Genomic DNA, 19,855 nt, shown 5'->3' with positions numbered 1-19,855 from the left:
GGAACCCCACAAAACTCAGGAGCTTTCAGGGTTTATATTGAAGGAGGCAAAAAGGAGCTGGATGTCCTGCCCTAGAATAAGCCAAGCCCTCCTCCCCACAGATTAGTTTGAATACTCCAATCAAGTGAATAAGTGGATTAAAAATATGAACTCATAGAGTTTGTCTGGAGTCATAGGATGTGCTCATGAATAATTATCAGTGATTCCAGTTATCCCTATGAAGGGGTCTGGTCTAGCCTTATAGCATGTTGGTCATGTTGGACATATTGGCCCCCATATTTTTTTCCAGGCATTATACTTTACCTGAAATGAAGGGAAAAATAATCATTACAACAAAACTGGTCTCATGCAGTTCTATCCAAAACTCACCATCTGGAGCTACCTCCTACCTCATTCAGCCCCTATGCCTCACACAGCAGGAGACAGCATCCATTGAATCTGCAAGGCTCATACTTTCACCCTTCCCAAGACACTGACCCTGTCTCATCCTCAGCACATAAGGCTTTGTTGGCATGAGGCCTAGGAGGCCCAAGTCTGACCTGCTCTGGGTCTCTAGCTGATAACATGCTGCCCAGATGCTGCTTCCTTGGCTCAGCTAATTAAATACACATTTTTTTCAAGCAAAATATTTGCTGTATCAATGCCAAATTCAACCTGACATTCACAATAATATTGAATTTGATTCAACTAAATGAATGAAACAATATCCCGTATAAAAGTTTCTTCTAGATTTCAATGAGTTGGAATGCTTATTTCTCCTTAAGGTTACAGTTTGAGAGAGAATCTGAGTGAGTGTTGGTGATTGAAGTTATACAGTCATTAACTTCAGTAGACATGCCACTGCTATTCAAAGCATTTTGTAGCTTAATGCTAAATTGTCCTTAAAATAGTTCTGATTTAGTCCTGCAGAAAGCTATACAACATACTCAGGCTTCATAGGACATTTTTCTCAAAGGTTGAAACCAAATTACTATGAAAATAGTTTCAATATTACCTTAACCAGAACCTTAAAAGCTCAGAAAAAAATATGTGACTAGTAAGTCCTGTGTCTTTCTTATATGAGAATGATAAAGAAGGAGAAAATGAAAAAAAAAATCAAATGCTAAGGCTATGATAACATTCCTCAAGCTGACTGGTTTAGAAAATTACACAGAGGTGTACTTAGGGAAGATAATTAAGACTCAATATGATAATCTAGGAACAACTACATTTTTCAACTCATTTCCCACAGTTTGTTTATAGATAAACACTTGGAATTTGCCATACCAGATATCAATATTAATCTATTATTATGCCTCTGAGAATAAACAAAAATTGATATTTCAGTGGAAAGCAAACAGATAAAATATGACCACAACCACAGAGAAGATTCACATATGAATGCTTCCTGAATAAAACCAAGCAATGCTATTTTTTCCCCATTATTTTAAAAATCACTTTTTATTGAGTTATGATTTCATTTGCTAAAAATATACCAGGTAAATTTTTTGTAGACAAGATAAAAATAATTTAAATACTCCCTGAAAAAATGAGCACCACCCTCTGGTATCTGTTGGTGACTGGCATAGAGGAAAGGTCAGTGGATTTGGAGTTAGAATGCAAAGTTATAGGGCAGTGTCTCAGGTCTCCCTGGGAACTCAATTGCATGACTATTTGACAAATCCATTACCTTTGGGGGTCTTCTTGTTCTTCACCAGAAAAATGAAGGGTTTGGACAATATGATCTCAGCCTACTCTTGACTTAAAATCACAGGATCCTAAGAATTGTCTAAAGAAGAAAAGACTAAAAAAAAAAAGAAAAAGTAAAAGATGCATGATTACACTGTTCTATATTTGAAGGGCTGTCATTTATAAGAGGCTAGAGAAGCATTTTATTTGACCTCATTGGGCAAACTAGGACCTAAATTATATGAAGGCAACTTTTTTATTCTATACTTAGTTTTAATTATAATGATAATATAAGATCATTCCTAACAACTGAAACTCTCCAACAATGAGGCTACATCATGAAATTCCTGGTATTGGAAATAATTGAGCAGAAGTTTGATAACCACCTCTCTTGGGTGTTGTTGAAAGGATTCCTGCATTACTCTAGAGGCTCTGTCATGTCTCTACTGAAATAGAAGAGCCATAAAACCAGAGCATACATCTGGAGTTCTGTCCCTGCTGCCTAACACAAAGTTATAAGAAGAGAAAGTTATTGTAGAAGGTCAGGTCTTATTCAAGGCAGTTCCTTGGTGGTTTAGACTGGACTTATGAACAAAATTAAACACTCAGTAATAGCCATCATTTATGTATTGCTTTAAAGCTTGCAAGTTTAAGACTAAAAATGAATGAATACTTCAAGTATTTTAATTTATAGGATTTAATAACACAAAGTGAGAGAGAAAAGGGGTTCCTTCAGCCAAGTGAACAGAGCAAAGAGCCAGAGACCCAGCAGGCTACCATACTTGAGTCAAAGCCAAAGCCCCCCAAAAGAGTCCCCTCAGCATGGGTTTCAGCAAATTTATAAACAAACCCACACCAGGGCTTAACACCAGGATGCAAGACAAAGGAACCCAGGGAAGAGTAAAGAATGCTGGGAAATGAAGTCCCCAGGGTACAAATCTTTAAAATACATGCAAGGCACTCTATAAATGTTATTTTATCCTCACACAACCCCGAAAGGCAGATGCTATTAACTACCATTTTTAGATGAGGAAGCTGAAATAGACATAGGGTAACTGACATGTGGCTACTAAGTGTCCATGACTGGATCTGAACTCAAGACTTCTTGACATCATTTCTGGTGCTCTGTCTACTGTAACACCTAGATATCCATAGAACATTCAGCAGCCAAAAAGTGGAGATGTTTTTACCCATATCAGAGGAAGAAAGCATATATTACTTGTTTGGGAGCTGATTAAAGAAATTCCAGACCTTTATATCCCTGAGTGTTTTTTCTTTAAAGACAAAGAGGGACAAGGGTTGTACCTATGTTTTCAGTGGTTTAGAGAAGTCTTGCATGGGGAAACTCCTTCTAACAATTACAGATGACACTCTTCTCTGCAAATTAAAGTCTTAGAGAATTGTTTAAAATATGGAGAAATTAAATGACTTGCAGTCTCCTACCTAATATCTGTCAGCGGATAGATTTTCATCCAAGTCATTTAATGTTGAAAAGAGTTTTAATACTTTTAAAAGAAAAACTTGATATATCTACATTGGGTGGAGACTTATGTATTGCTCTGGACACAGTGTTTAATAAATTTTGTTGCACCAGATAGTCTTCTAAGGTTCCTGCCAATCCTTAAGATTCAGTGTTAGAATAAATAATGCAACTCCTCTTCCAAGTTAAATGGCATTCATTTGACTACAATTGTTTTCCTTATTTATGTAGGTCACAATTATTAATGATCCTAGGTCCTGCAGGAAACATAGGGTAAGTTACGGGAAACACACAAGGAATTTTGGGAGAAGAGATATGTCATATCACCTTGGCCAATGCAGGGAAATAGTGCTCCTACTTCCCAGCATGACACTATGTTCAAATACAACCCTGCAGGCCCTAAAGGTATCCAAGAGCAGGTTAGAATTATGTGTCAAGGTCACATGAACTAACATACTTTATTAGGAGTCAAATGCTGTAGTCCTAAGTGTCACAACTCCTGTAGGCACATCACTTAAACTTGAGGAACCTCAGTTTCCTCATTTATAAAAGTGGAATGAAAATACTCATCCTGCCTGCTTCACAGGCAGATGATTTACCACTGTTGTTGGGGGTAGTGGTGTTATTATTATCAATATCAAGATTTTTTAAATTAGAAATAGCCAAAAATGTGTGTAGAGGGGAAAATACATTGAGGTAATATAAGATCTTATCTATATTAAGGATAACACATTTACAATATGTTCTGGAGAATAGACTTGGAAATCAGTCTCAATATTTGACTAGAAAACGCTTAATTCCACAAACACCTGGGCTAACTTGATTAATATTATGTTATTATTTTTGAAAATTATTGGAAAGATAAACTAGAAATAAAGGAATTGAAAAGTATCCCTTTGGATATAGAAAACTTCTTTCAATTACAATACATCCCATGTTTTTCAATTTAATGAAAACATATTCATTAATTTTGATTGCTATTACCTAAATTGCCCCATCTGATTTTCCAGCAGCTGAATCAAATAGATAATTTCAGACCAAAATGATACACAATACTGATCTGTGGCTTGGAAGATTACTCAATCAATTTGCTTCCTGTGCTTTCAAAAGTCAGTGAGCCCTGGCTTCTTAATGCTATTCTTTCAAAATCAGATAAGAAGACTGTGTTTTTTTAAAGTGTGAATCAAATGAGGGAATAAAGATTTGGACATGGATTTCTCAGTGCTGATACAAATGTAAGATTAAATGGATAATGTCTCTGAAAGACTCCATTGTCCAAATCTGATATAGACCTATGCTCAGTAGTAACATCATAAAGTTGTAAATAATAGGTGCCCATCTCAGACTCCTGTAACAGGCTGATTTGTGACATCCCCTCCTCATATGAATTCTAGTATATGCAATCAAGTCTGCCAGGCAGATTTGTTATGTGAAGGAATAGAGATATAATCACAGTTACAATCATCTTCAACTTAACTAAAGCATTTATTGATAGCATACAAAACAATGGGAGGACACTCACATCATATAAAACAAATACAAGAGAATGTATTTCCACCTTCCCCACCAACCTCCGTATCCTTGGTCTCAGTTTTGGTTTTCCTTTGAAAAATGGAGATATAAATCTAACCACAAACTAGGTAACTGACTCTGTCCAGGCATTTCTCATGCCGTGAGGCTATAAAGTTCTTTGAGGTTTATAATAAAATAGACAATGGGAATTGGATCCTTTTACAAATACACAGGTATAGGGCAAGCTGACTTCAGATATATTTGAATATAGAAATCATAAATAGGTCAGAAAAAGTTTCTATGCCATTGGATACTTTATAGGTTGTGCATCCTCTATAATAGGTATCCTTCAGCCACATTCCACCACCCCCAACCCCCAGTGTTGGTGGTTAGGGCTAATTCTTTCCAAAGATTATGAACCTTACATCCCAAGAGATTCCTCAGTAATGTAGGGCTTGATATAATCAGTACAAAGTCACCTGAGAAAAGAATGATCTGGACAATCTCTCCATGAGTAAGGAATAGGTATTTCTTTCATTTAGCTCCTGCTCTGAATATAATACTAGAATTAAAACATGAATATAATTATAAGATGCTCCTTGAAGGCAGAAACTGTCTTTCATTTTCTTATTTGCATCCCCCAGTTCCCAGCATAGTGCCTGGCATAAGTAGGTGCTTAATAAATGTTTATTGAATTGAATTGAATTGCTGAAATTGATTAGTAATGAGTCTGAAATGAGACAAGAAGGTAGTTCATGGTATTTAGAGGTAACCTCACCCATGGTACTATTTTTTCTATAGAGTTGGGCTATGGGCTTCAATAATAACATAACATCTTTAGGAATATACCTTTCACTCTTAAAATTATGTCTCCATTTCACTGTTATTCCTGTCACTTTATAATTTATTGCATTATGTAGAAGCTTATTGTAAATAAATTGGATACACTATAACCAAGTTGCAAATGAAACAATGCTGAAAATGGGTTGAATTGATGAGTGCCCACAAAATAATGCCTTCATCCTTGAATCATTGAATTATAATATATAAAAAGGATACAGAAAGGAACACTGGTCATTAGTGTTTTTTTTAACATTACATACTTTGACATAAATTATAAGCATTAACCCTCAATAGCACCTTACCAATTACACAGAGGACAATTTATTGTGTTACTAAAACTGGAATATATCATAGTATAAAAATGATGAAAAATAAATTTTCTATTAGAATAATGAAAACTTCATAACAATGCTGGAATCAATTGACTACATTTTTTTAGGGAGGACTTATTGAACTCCTACTATGTAAAGCACAAATGCTTTTGGCAAGAAGGAGGGAAGGAAAGAAGGAAGGAAAGAAGAAAGGAAGGAGGGAGGGATTGAAAGTGGGAGGGAGGGAGAAAGGAAGGAAGAAAGAAGGAAGGAGCTATTTATTGAAGACCTATTATATACCAGGTACTGTGCTAAATACTAGGGGTAATAACACAAGAAAAATGAAAGACATTATCTATCTTCAAAAGAACTTTATATCCTAATGTAAGATAACACAGAAAAAGGTGATGAAAATCCAGGAATCAGCTAGGAAGGGAGAAATGATAGTACCCCTCAGAGATGCATGTATGATTTTGAAGTAAAAAGAAAGTCAGAAATGGAGCTGGTAGAGGAATGAAAAAAAAAAAAAAAGCTAGCATGAGCTCCTCCACAAAATGGAGGCTCCAGGAGGAATCTCTAAAGGGAAAAATGGGATTAAAAAAAGCATGTAGAACAGTGGTTCCCAAACTTTTTTGGCCTACCGCCCCCTTTCCAGAAAAAAATATTACTTAACCCTCTGGAAATTAATTTTTTTTAAAATTTTAATAGCAATTAATAGGAAAGATAAATGCACCTGTGGCCATCACTTCCTCCTTGGATTGCTGCAGCACCCACCAGGGGGTGGTAACACCTACTTTGGGAATCACTGATGTAGAAGCATGTTCTATAGTAAGTGGGTCATTTTAGACTGTTCCTGGGTGATGAAATCCCATGTGCTAAATAAAAAAAGTTCCAAGAGGCACAAAGTAAATAACCTAGATCCATGAATTTATCTCTTTGTTCATTTATTTATTCATTCAATAAGCATTTCCTCAGTTTTTAGTAAATGCCAGGGATTGTACAAAGAACTACAGGTTATCACCATGTCAAGTATCACTAGAAAGGGGTAAGGATGCCTTCACATGACTATCTTATTGTTGCAGGATCCATACTAGAAATCTAAATATTATACAATTGCAGGAATTTAGAAGTACAGCACAAATAAGAACTCAAAGTAAAATAAATGAAAAAATAATCAAATAAATAAATAGATAGATAAATATATATGTACATATATATATAATGATGCAGTTCAGCATGCCTTTGTTGTGGGGGGCTTGAGGTGAACCCTGGCGTTCAGGATGGGTACCATTTGTAAGAATGCTAGACTTCATAACTTAGCTTAGAAATAAAGAGATATTTATTAATTTGGAATTTATGTTGAATTTGGCTAGGAGGTCAGCATAGATGGGATGCTGTCTCCTCAAAGAGATAAATTCTAGGATTTTTATACTCTATTTTATACTCTATACAGGTGATATGTTACTCCAGGAGGATATGAATTCAGGCAAAAGTGGAGGGGATTGGTCACCTGACCAGGGTCAGAGTAGTGTCTTATGTCCTGAAGACCCAGGGTTTAGCTGGGCATAGTTTAGGGGACAAGTAGATGTCCTAGATTACAACTGATGATATGGATATGTATGTAGGTATACGTATATCTATGTCCATCTCAAAATGTAGGAGAGAGTCCAAGGTGGATAAATCTCTCAAGGATCTTTTTTAAAGTTAAGTCTTTGAAGTTCCAAGGTTACCCTTTCCTCCGCATTAACAAGAAATGCAAGGAAGGAAAGGAATTTTCCTGATTATAGTTTGACCTGAAGCAATTTTATAATTTTGGGGTACAAGGTATACCTAGAGTCCCACACTACCTTGATTCACTTATATCAAAGATTGTTAATGGATAAATACAGTTTCTGTTCTTCAGGAAATTACATTCTAGTAGGAGAGGTGAGATGTACACAAACAACAATGATGTTAGGTAGATTATGATAATTTTTATGAGATAGGAATAAAACATATGCTGTGGAGGTTGCGTAACAAAAATAACATATAGGAAAGACTAGCTACATCTAGAAAGGCACATATTAACTTGTCACAAAATTTAAACATCTGGGTTCTATACTCCAAACCTGAAGTATTAACTTGTTTCCATAATGAAGTTCTGAGCCATTCTGTAGTGACAAATGTGAATACAGGATCAAATAGAATAATTTTTCCTATCTTCTTGCTTAACTCACAACTTCTTTAAATATTTATTTCTGAAAAGAGAATTTTGACTCTTGTTTCAGCTCTTATAAACTATGCTTTGTTGCCATGGTGGTCTCAGGTGATCAATGTGGCAGAAATGCTACACATCTCCATGTGCTGAGATTTCAATATGCCAATGAGAGAGAGAGATTGAGTCACTTTTATAGACCAGGAACATTATTAGATCAAAAACATAACTTGGGCAGCTGGGTAGCTCAGTGGAGTGAGAGTCAGGCCTAGAGACAGGAGGTCCTAGGTTCAAACCCGGCCTCAGCCACTTCCCAGCTGTGTGACCCTGGGCAAGTCACTTGACCCCCATTGCCCACCCTTACCAATCTTCCACCTATGAGACAGTACACCGAAGTACAAGGGTTAAAAAAAAAAAAAACATAACTCTATTCCTGGAGTAGTGTATAATGCTTCCAAATAAAGTTTTACTATCTACTGTCCAGGGAAAAAATATCTTACACAATGTAAGCACTTAATAAATGTTTGTTGAATTGAAATTTCTAGAAAGTTAAAAATTCCAAAGCAATGGCCATTTTGGTTACATATAATGTCCTAGTATTTCCAGACTGTTTGTATATCTTTGAAAGTATCAGACCTTACTCTAGCTAGTGAATTTGTATATAAAAATAGCATTTGTAGAGTCAATATTTATTTTCTTTATATCATGGACCTCTTTGAAATTTGATGAAGCTTATGGACACCTTTTCAAAATAGAGCTTTAAGTAATTTAGGTAAATATTAAGTTTCAGTTAGAGGTTAGTGAAAATAAAGAGGTATTTTTTTCTTTATCCTCCATGTTCATTGTTGTTGTTAAGTTATTTAAGTCATGTCTAACTCTTCCTGACCTCATTTGGGGTCTTCTGGGCAAAGATACTGCCATTTCCTTCTCCAGCTCATTTTATAGAAGAGAAAACAGAGGCAAAAAGAGTGAAGTGACTTGCCAAGTACCACATAGTAAATGACAGCAGATTTGAATTCAGGAAGGTGAATTTTTTTAACTCCAGGACTAACACTATATCCTCTGGCCTACCTGACTGCCTCCTCCAAGTTTGAAGTCAATCTATGGACTTTTTAAGGGCGCCAAAATGTTAAAAAAAAACTCCAATAGAATCTTAGTATTGTCTTTCAGAAACCAGAAGGGGAGAATGGATACCAAGTCACCTGCTCTCAGGAAAAGTTCAGAATTAGAACTGAAAAACATTTTGAAGACTGTCTAGTTGAAGCCTCATTTTACAACTGAGGATCTGGAGACCCAACGAAGTTATAGAATTTGCTGAAGGTCAAACAGAACACACATACATAAAGGAGCATGCCAGCATTCAAATACTTGCCTCCTTTTCGCAGATTCCATTCCCTTTCTTAGAAAGTCACCATGGTGTTATGAATAAAATGACAGACTTTGAGTAAGGAAGAATAAGTTACTAGAACTTCAATTTCTTTAGCTATAAAATGGAAATGGAAAAACAAAAAAACTAACCCGCAGGATTTTTTCGAGTCACAAATGAGATTATGTATATATTTTGCAGACTTGAAAGTATTATACATTGTCTCAAAAGGCTCAGTGTTGTTTTCAGTTTACTTAATTTTAATCTTGTCCCATAGAGATTGGCCATGGAAGACTGTTCCTAGGTGAGAAGATCCCTGGTACTTAAGGGGAAGTTCTAAGAAGTACAAAATAGACAAGATCCCATAGCTTACCTATTCGTTCATTTTTTAGTTCATTCAACAAATATTTACTCAGTTCTTATCGATTGCTAGGGATTTAAGAATTTAGGATAAGCTTAAAAACTCATGGGATACCTTTTATAAATATCAACTATCATTAACATTATAACATGCTATTCTGTCAACTGAGTGTTAACTCTATTTATATTTTGTCTGACAGTGCCAAGGAACCTATCAAAGAATGCTCAATGAATATTTTTTCACTAGAAAAAATGGTAGTGTTAGAGCAAGGTGAGGATATAGAGATTGGTGCAAGCCTAGAAGCATTCCTCCTCAGTATAAGACCCACTATAGGCCCATATCCATTTTCTTCACTCATTATGACCAATATCTTCTCCAAAACTGGAGGAATTTTCATTGTAGTTTAGAGGTGACCTTGAATTTCAAGTTAAATTAGTGACATATACAAACTGCTTGGATCTACCAAACTGGAGAGGCTTTAGGAACATATGTGATAATAGACTATGTGTCTTTCATCTAAGGACCATTCCAGTTAAGTTTGGAGAGGCTCATCACCAAAAGGCTGGATATCGGTTGAATAATATTTCTGTCTTTAGTAGCTTATGAGAGCCATCTATGATGGTGTGGAGAACTTGTGATATGCACTAGTAAAGGGCATATACACAGCACCAAAATTACAGATCCTCAAAGTATTCAAATATAAAATAAGTAGCCCTTCAGCTATAACTGTTGCTGTCATTCCTATGGCCATCAGAGCTGAAGCATTCCTTTTCTAGCTATCATATGTCTCCTCTATCATATCTGGTACCTGATATGTCCCAGGCTCAGTCACTCTTTGGGGATACATCTAGGGAAAGACAACTTTACCATGGAAGAGCTCTATGCTTCTACATTGTGAAGGAAGTCTCCCTTCTGTTCTGGATAATGGAAAGAGCACTTAAGGCAAAGGAATGAGGATCAAGTTGACTCCTCTGAAATATTGTTTATATGACCTTAGGCAAGTCCCTTACCTTCAGTCTTCTCATCTGTAAAATGAGGGGACTGGACTAGATAGCTTTGGAAGTACCTATCATTTCAAGAACTATGACCCTGAGATTCCTAAGTTTCCCTTCTGCTTAGTGGTATATACTTGAGAGAGTACTGACTCTGCAGTCAAAGGATGCAAGTTTTAAATCCTTTCTCTGAGAGGCTTATCTGTGTGATCATTGGCAATAACTTAATCTTTGCCTGATTCAGCTTCCTCGTCTTTAAAATGAAGCAATTGGTCTAGACGACCTCTAAGGTCTTTTTTAGCTTTAGATCAATGTTTTATGCACTATCACCTAAAAATTCAAGATACAGTATTGATGACGAGCAGGGTACCAAAGAAGGATTCAAGTAGTGATAGTTATTCTTATATGTTGGCCACAAATTTATATATCTGTGTATAAGACATTTCACCCCTGTAGGGCTTGGTTCCCTTATTTGTAAAATAAAAAAAGCTGAATGACATGATCTCTAAAATCCCTTCCATGCTTTTATGTACAGGTGCTTTTGAGTCTAATTCATCTTAGACTGCCTCATGTGACTTTACTTTGGCTTCTTTTCCCTGCCCCAGAGAAAAATGAAAACAAGCGAATTCCTTTCCCTTCTGCCCTGCTATCCATACTGTGCTGCATCAGAAGCCTGGATAAATAGTCAAGAGATAACACAGGCAAAATGTATTAAAATCCAGCTGACTTTTGCCCTTCTTTGAAAATGTATCTTTTATCCTTACTGACCCTACTTGATGCAAAAGAGGAAGAAAAAAAAGATCAACAGGTTTTCTCCTCTCTCCAGTATTCAATGCATGTAATGCTAGCAATCTAAATTTAAAAGGAAGAAAACAGTTCTGCTATTTGCATTATGTTTTTAATTCATTGGAGTTAAAGCAGTCAGAGAGTTTATATGCTGATGTGCTCTGGAGGAGAAAAAATGGTTAGAAGCCAAATCCTTCACAGAACACCTTCTTTATATTGACATCAACTAATTTTAAATTTCCCAGGACCTTATTTCTAAAACAAACCTCAATACTAGGAAGCATCACCTATCATCATCTGACCTAAGTGCTTCAGTAAGCATGACATTCCACCATCCTCATTTTACAGATGAGCTTACTGAAGCATAGGGAGACAAGTAGTTTGCCCATGGTTGCAAAGCAAGCTAATGTAAGAGACAGGATGAAACAGGATGGACTTCTAGACCTTGTTTATTTCCTAGCTTATAAGCTACATTTGCTTCCCCATAACCTTGACCATTTTCTCCAATGTCATAGCAACTAAAGGGTAAGAATATTGTTTTGAGCTCAGAAAATGACCCCCCAAAAGTTTGGAATGAATCTAAGACTATAGTAGAGAAAATGACATTAAAATGAATATTTTAAAATTGTATAGCCTCCAAGATATGTTCCCATGTAAGATTAAAAATTAATAATCCCAATACTCCAAATACTATTTTGATAAGATTTTAATAATAATAGCAAAAGAAAAAATAGACTTGGTAAAGAAAAGAAAACTTCCCAGACCGAAATACCCGGGAGAGAGTGCCCAGAGCCCTCAGAGCAGAGAGTCCCTGAAGGTGGGATCTCCAGCAAATTTATTTCCCAAGCACAAGGATGCTAGGTGAGGACGCAACTCAAAAGGATGCTGGGTAATGCAGCTCAGGTGCTTCAAATTTCCACCTACACAATAGAGAGGAAGGGAAGGTAGTATAATGGATAATGAGTTGGCCACTAAGTCAGGAAGCTATGGGTTCTTGATGCTGATCCATATTAGTTGTATAATCCTGGGCAAGTTTTATAACCTCTCTTATTTCCAAGTAATGGAGTTAGCTGTTCAGATAGCCCAGTGGATAGAGAACCAGGCCTGGAGTCAGGAAAATTCCTTTTCTTCAATTTAAATACCACTTCAGACACTTACCAGTTGTGTGACACTTATCAATCACTTAACCCTATTTGACTTAGTGTTTTCATCTGTAAAAGGAGCTGGAGAAATAACAAACCACTTTAGTATCTTTGCCAAGAAAATCTCACGAAGAGTCAGACACAACTGAAAAACAACTCAACACCAACACAATCCCAACACATTTTTTCCAGACATTTCATTTGATAAGAAAGCTACCTTTAAGGTTCCCCCCACAAGTATTCCCCAACACAAAGGAGCAAGTTTTATTTTGTTTGCCCTTGAGAGGTGACAAAACTGTCACTGGGGCTTGATTAACCCAAGGGTCTATGGATCAACCTTTCCCTTCTTTAACAGGCAACTTCCTAGTACTCTTTAGCTGATGGTTATGGCTTCCTTGTCACATAAGGGAATTAAAAAGTCTGCATGGAACATGGGTCCTCAATACTTGGAGGATGAGTTGTTACACTCTGCCTCTTCATATCAAAATGATAGTAGGTGAGTGGACTGTTTCTCCAAGCTAATGCTTCAATATACTACTTGAATACTTTTTCTATGCTTTAACTAAGTGAATATTCTTATGTTAACTGTTGAATAACTTAGTAGATATCATTTTAGGCATTTAATCTAAACTAACAGGATCTTAACCTTACAAACCCTTAGTTAAAAGATTGCATTGGTAGATGAGTTTTTCTCTGCAGGAATTCCCTCTGTCATTGATATCAGAGGTCTACAACAATTAAAAAACAAAGCTTTAGAGTAGACATGCATTCTTTAATCTAGCTCTGCTTTCATATAATTATATTATAAGAAGAGTTCAGAGTTGAACCCTGGATAGCCTTTCAGAAAGTGCTTTACTACAATACTGCTAACTACTTCTGGGGTAGGCAAAGGATCCCAGATGCATTGTATTGCTCCACAAAGCCAGGAGAGAAAGGGGAATTTCTGAATTAAGCATAGCGAATTCTTTCTTTTGCAATAAATACACTAGGTTTACACTTTAACTTTGCCCATTTAAAAATTCATTTTTTTGGGTAAAACTATTTTTAATAGTGTTCTTTTATTCTAGTAATGAAATTTCCACTGTTGGTTTCTCAATTTATATTAAGCTTCTCTCTACTATGAGAAATAACATTATAAAATGCTCCCAATGTACTTTTTACTGTACATACAATGTGAATTTAAGTCCATGTTGATAAACTAGGAGATCATTAGAGAATAAGAACCCAACTAATATCTTTACCTTTAGTTTGGTTAATAGGTTTATGGGATTTAGAACCTGAAGGAAACTCAAATGTAACCGTCTAGCTCTATCAATTTATAGATAAGAAAACTGAGACCCTTCAAAGTAAAATAACTTGCCCAAGGTCACTTCATTGTAGAAAACATGGGTTTTGAACAAATCTTTTCTCTATCATGTCTTATTATATTCAACTTTATATATAAGAAAGAGACAAGTGGATTGATTAATTGAAGATAGTTACCTACTCTACTTGGTTTTCAAGAATGTCCATAGAGAAGAGCCTTATAGTGTTGGAAAGTGACACAAAGCTCTGTTCCTAATGCGAGCTGGAGGGGCTTTTGTCATGACTGGCACAGTCCCTCATGTATCATGGTTCTTTATTAAATGCTTATTGAATTTAATTTAATGTATTAAATTATAAACAGTGTCTTCACAAGGAAAAGTATAGTCCTAAATCAGACTTGTAGTTTGATAACTCAAATTTATATTTTAATACTTTATCTTTTATAGTGTTTTCCACATAACAACGCCATGAATTAGATGTTAGAGATTTTATTATTCATATTGTAAGATGGGTAGTGAGGATTAGAATGGTTAAACAATTAGTATGTGAAGGAATAAAATATATAAATAAGATATATAGTGCCTCCAAATATTGTGCCATTCCATAGGACCATATGATAGACCACTTCTTTTCTTTTTTTTTAAGATTGATCTGCTTTATTCATTAAATCACACACACACTACACACAACAAATTCTTGTTGTTTTTGTATTTCTGAGTTATTTTGGTTTTCTTTTGTTTTGGTAAGGGAACAGCTTCATCATATGGCTCATCGATTTATTAATTGAATTTGTTAACTACTTTGTTAATTGGATTTGGAATCAGAGGCACTACATTCAAATCTTTGTTCTATCACTTTCTATAAGTTACCATCTCAAGAATAGTTTCTTCATATAGTAAATATATTGAATTGGATGACCTGAAAGGTCCCTTTGAGCTTCAAATTTATGACTGTAATGGAGATTTTTGCTGCATGAAAATCTTTTAAAGAATGTCATGGAGTTACTCCTTTGGTTTCTCTTTTTCAAGGATATGCTGGTATTTCATCAATGGGATTACCATTTTCTCAAGTTCTAAAAATATAAGAAGTGATAAAATGGCAACACAACAAAAGGAAGGAATTGTATAGAAAGATTGAGAGGAAATTAAGGAAGTCATGACCAAAAAATAAATATAGATTAGTCATCTTGAAATAGACAAGGTTCATCTGTAGACAATTTATGTATTTTATTGTTATCTTTGAAATGTTTATAGGATGTAAGGAAGGCCCCTAGCACTTTAGGTAGACTCATATGGATAACTTTTAGGGGAAGATGTAGGATAAACAAACAAGAAAAGGATTTTTATAAGACTAATTGGAGATCTGTGGGTTTTCTCCCCCCAGAGTTGTTTCTGGAGTCCTGAATGAAAACAGTGGTTAAGTATAACTTCTTTCCATCAGTGTCCATTATGGAGATCATCACCATCTATCACGTAAGTGTACCTGAACATAGACTTAGAGACTTCTAGGATAAACTCCTTAATTGTGTTCTTTTTTGTTACATACTTAACCTGTAACTAGTGAAGAATCCAGATGGTCATAACAAAAGAGCCATAGTCTTAACAGATTATATTACATCTAAATTTACATTTGTGCTGTGAGAGAATTTATCATTAGGACATAATGCCGGTAATAAACCAATTTAGACAAATGAAAAATAGAATCTGTTCTTAAAGGTGTTAAAATTGGTGTCAAAAGATACATTTTTTTCATCAAAGATTTTAACCAAAAAGGTACAGAAGACATTGCTGAAAAGACATGATTTTTTTTCTTGTTTTCTTTGGTGTAAATTTAATTTTTATTTCATTAAACACTTTTACTAAATGATTATAGAAATTTTATTTTGAAGAACATATGTTTAAGAAACCTTTATGAACAATTGGATGATATTTATTGAGTCTTCATTATATGTAGAACAATCAACCAACTAATCAAGAAACATTCATTAAGCAATTGAATTAAAATGTCAGGCAGTAGCTAGGTGTTGGGAATACTATAACAGAAGTGAAAATGGGGAATCAGTTCTTCCCCTCAAGGAGCTTATAATCTACCCAAATAGATGGCATCTACACACATGTTTAAGGTATCATTTTATTATTTGGATTTAAATGTTTTTGTTGTTGTTGAAAGGCATAGGGGGAAAAAAGAATATTATACAAAAAGGAGAAATAAGCACAGGACCCATGACTTCACTGATATGGAGAACTCCCTCTACCAATTCAAGTCACCATCTTCTGGTAAATGAACTGTAGAAGGCAATGATAAACTACTCCAGGGTCTTTGCCAAGAAAATCCCCAAAAGGGTCAGGAAGACTCAGACATAATTGAATATGACTGAACATGCTCTTAACTGAAGGAATCAGGAAAGGTGTCAGGTAGAATAGGATGCTCTTGATGGGATTCTAAGTATAAGAGATTATGAGGGAGTTCGTTCAAGGGACGGGAGATATGCAGGGCACAAAAGCAGGAAACAGAATGCTGTAGGAAGAAGGGAAAGGGAAAGGAAAGGAAGGGTTAAATAAGAACTTAAGTAATGCCTACTATGTGCCAGATACTGTAGTCAGTGCACTTATAAATATCATCCTATTTGAATCAATTAACATCTTATAGACTTATTGATTGGAATTTGAGGGGAAGTAATAATTCTGGAAACATTCTGAGATGAGGATATGAAGATATTTAAATGATGAGGAGTTCATATTTTATTCTAGAAGTCATATGAAGTCAATGAAGTTCATTGAGTGGAATAACATGGTCAGGAAATATTTAGGAAAATCACTATGATGATGATATGGAGAATGGATTGGAGAGAAAATGAGATAAGGAGACTAATTAAAAGTCTTTTTCAATAGTGGAGGCAAGAAGTGCTTGAGTGGTAAAATTACAGATAATAATTGATTTAGAGCAAGAAAGGATCTTAGAGACTTTTGAGAACAATTCCCTTAATTTACAGATGAGGATGGGAAGTCACAGAGAGATTAAATATTTTGCTCAGGGTCACCTAAGTACCTGGTGACAAGGTTACCAGGGTTCTAGTAAATATCTGAGGTATATAAATATTAAAAATGATAAAGGCTTGGATCAATATATAAATTAGTATTTTAATTAAAGCCATGTTGATAGATAAAATCATTAGACCACGCGCTTGTAAGCATTCAAAACTGCCGCCTCCATACTGCCTCCTAGCCAAGCCCTACTCGCCAAAGAAGAGACCACTCCCTCCTAACCCGGGAGATTTAAGCGCTCCCCTGCCTCAAGACGTCGGAAACGGAAACCAGTTGGACCATGTTGGATCACGGGAAATGTAGTTTTGATACATTTCCCTTGTCCATAGAAATATATACATTTTTAGATGGTTTCTTCCAATTTCCTTTTTACAGGTAGGATTTCAATCCAAGATTTGAATCCTAACTTTCTAACTCCGATGCCCTATGTGTATATCATGCTTCACAAAACTTGGGGGAGTATAAAATAAAGGAGTTCTTGAAGGAATTAGAATACTAAAAAAACATTCTAGAGGTATTGAAAACCCGAACTGGTGTGTGGCACTGTAGATAAAAAGAAAGGGACAGATGTAATAGATATTATGGAGGTAGAATTGATAAGATTTGTCATCTGATTAGATATATGTGATGACTGAAAGTGAATAGAAAAAGTTGACACAAAGTACTCTTTGCAATGAAGGAGAAAACATAATTACAAAGACAGAAGAAATCATTACAAAGACAGTAGAAAACAGAATAAATTTGAATAATTTTTGTACAGAGCAAGAATAAAATAAAAGTATAGTTATTATGTATAAAGAGCCCTGGTCTGGTATGAAAATATCTGAATTCACTATTCATAGGATCATAGAGAATCAGAAGGAACCATAGTAAGTCTCTAGTCTAACCCACTCATTTTACAGATGAAAAATTTAAGGGACTGAGAGATTAAATGATCTACCCAAGAAAATATGAATTGTAAGTAGAAGAACTGAAATTTCAACCTGGGACAACTTAGTTGCCAGGACATCAGTTTCCTTAGTCTTTGTCTTGCTAATACTTCTATCTATGAACTTTAAGGATGTGTAGAAACTCTCACTTGTTTTCTCTGTTAAACAAGATGGGGCTAGTGATCAGAAAAGTTGAATGAGAAAATATGTAGAACTTGTAAGAACATTAGAAATTAGGAAGCCCCATCTTCATGAACTTTTATAAATTTGAACATCTATGAAAAACATGACAAATATATGTATGTGTGTACATATATTTGAAACAAAACAAAATAAAACATTATACATACATTTCTTATAGAAACAATTAAAAGGGAAGCTAACATGTGAACAAAACTTTATTGTTTTAAAAATAACAACAACAAAAACCCTGCAAAATAGGTAATGTTATTCATAACTAGAGTTTAAGGTTAAGGAAATTGAGACAGTGTAGGTTTAATGACTTACTCTTTAAGATTACAGTAAGTAGCAAAGCCATAACTTGAACCTAAGTCCTGTGACTCTAAACTCAATATTGTCTTACTAGTTCCAAATAAGACATACACATAAAAGCTATATAATCAGAGACACTAAAAGCAAAAAGACAGGAGCTAGATAAAGGAGAATAAATAGACCAACAAATTAACCAACAAATACTGGCTTTCACTGCTAGGGTTACTCCTCAGGAAGCACTGATACTTTGGGGAAATGTATTATCTCCTTCCAAGGCCTTGGGGATATTCTATTGAAGTCAATCTTCCTCCTAGGGAGTAAATTGGAGGCTAGAAGAAAACTGGATGAGCATTTTCAAAATATATTTTACCAACTCTTTTCTCAGTGTGAAAATCTTTACAAGATTAAGGGCAATTTTTCAATGAGAGGCTTTAATTTTATTTTAAAGCACTTATTAAGTTTTCCCAAATACATTTGGGTATATATAAGAACTTACCCAAATTTGTTGCATATCCCAGACTTAACACTTTTCACATAATAATAGTCTATAGGAAGAAATTCTTCAAAACTAGTTTTACTAAGTAGCATTTTATTAGTACAGTAATTTTCAATGAAAAGAGGCCAAAAAATAAGTTTTTAATTTACCACATTTATATTATCTAATATATCTATTAAACACAAATAGGGCAACCAGTTAGTAAGCAATTTCATTTGCTTTTAATTATATATTCTTTGGAAATTGACTAATATTGGACCAATTAGGTTTTACTACACAATATTTATCTTAATATCGTATCTGAATAAAGTAATTGTCCAAAAAAAAATTTCATATGCCTTCACTTCACTGCCCTTTATGTGCTCTTCTTGTCTTTCTTTTGAGTGATTAACTGAGGGGTCATGTGGTAAAGTGGAAAAAAGCACAAGAGTTGAAGTCAGGAGACATAGGTTCAAATCTCAGCTCAGCTTTTCCCTTATTTCTGTGAGCTTGAGCCAGCTACTTCCCTTGCAGGACCCTTTTCCTCACATGGAAAATAAGGAGTTACACATTATAATCTCTAAGGTCCTTTCCAGCTCTAAACCTTAAGTCCTCTTTTCTAGTGCTCAGAACACTGATCCCCTCTCTAAAAGGAGGCCAGAATATTTAACAGTGATTGAACCAGACAGGCATGCACAAAATCATGATAAATGTGCATCCTAAAGAGGCAGATAATTGTACAAGCATATTGCATGGAATATGTAAGTGAAGCCCTGGAGGTCAAAGTGTAGAAGCAGACCAATTAAGCTGAGCACTAACTAAATTGTTTTCCATTGTCTGATTGAAAAGTGATCACAGGGAGACAGCAAGGTTTTTAAAGTGAAAAAGACTCCACTTTCCTTTAACCTTAAAATTTTCTTTCTTTCTTTCTTTCTTTCTTTCTTTCTTTCTTTCT

Source organism: Gracilinanus agilis, chromosome 6 (assembly GCF_016433145.1).
Source record: "Gracilinanus agilis isolate LMUSP501 chromosome 6, AgileGrace, whole genome shotgun sequence".
In the NCBI taxonomy this organism is placed as follows: Eukaryota; Metazoa; Chordata; class Mammalia; order Didelphimorphia; family Didelphidae; genus Gracilinanus; species Gracilinanus agilis.
The sequence above is the reverse complement of the archived record's forward strand: the minus strand, read 5'-3'. Positions refer to the sequence as shown.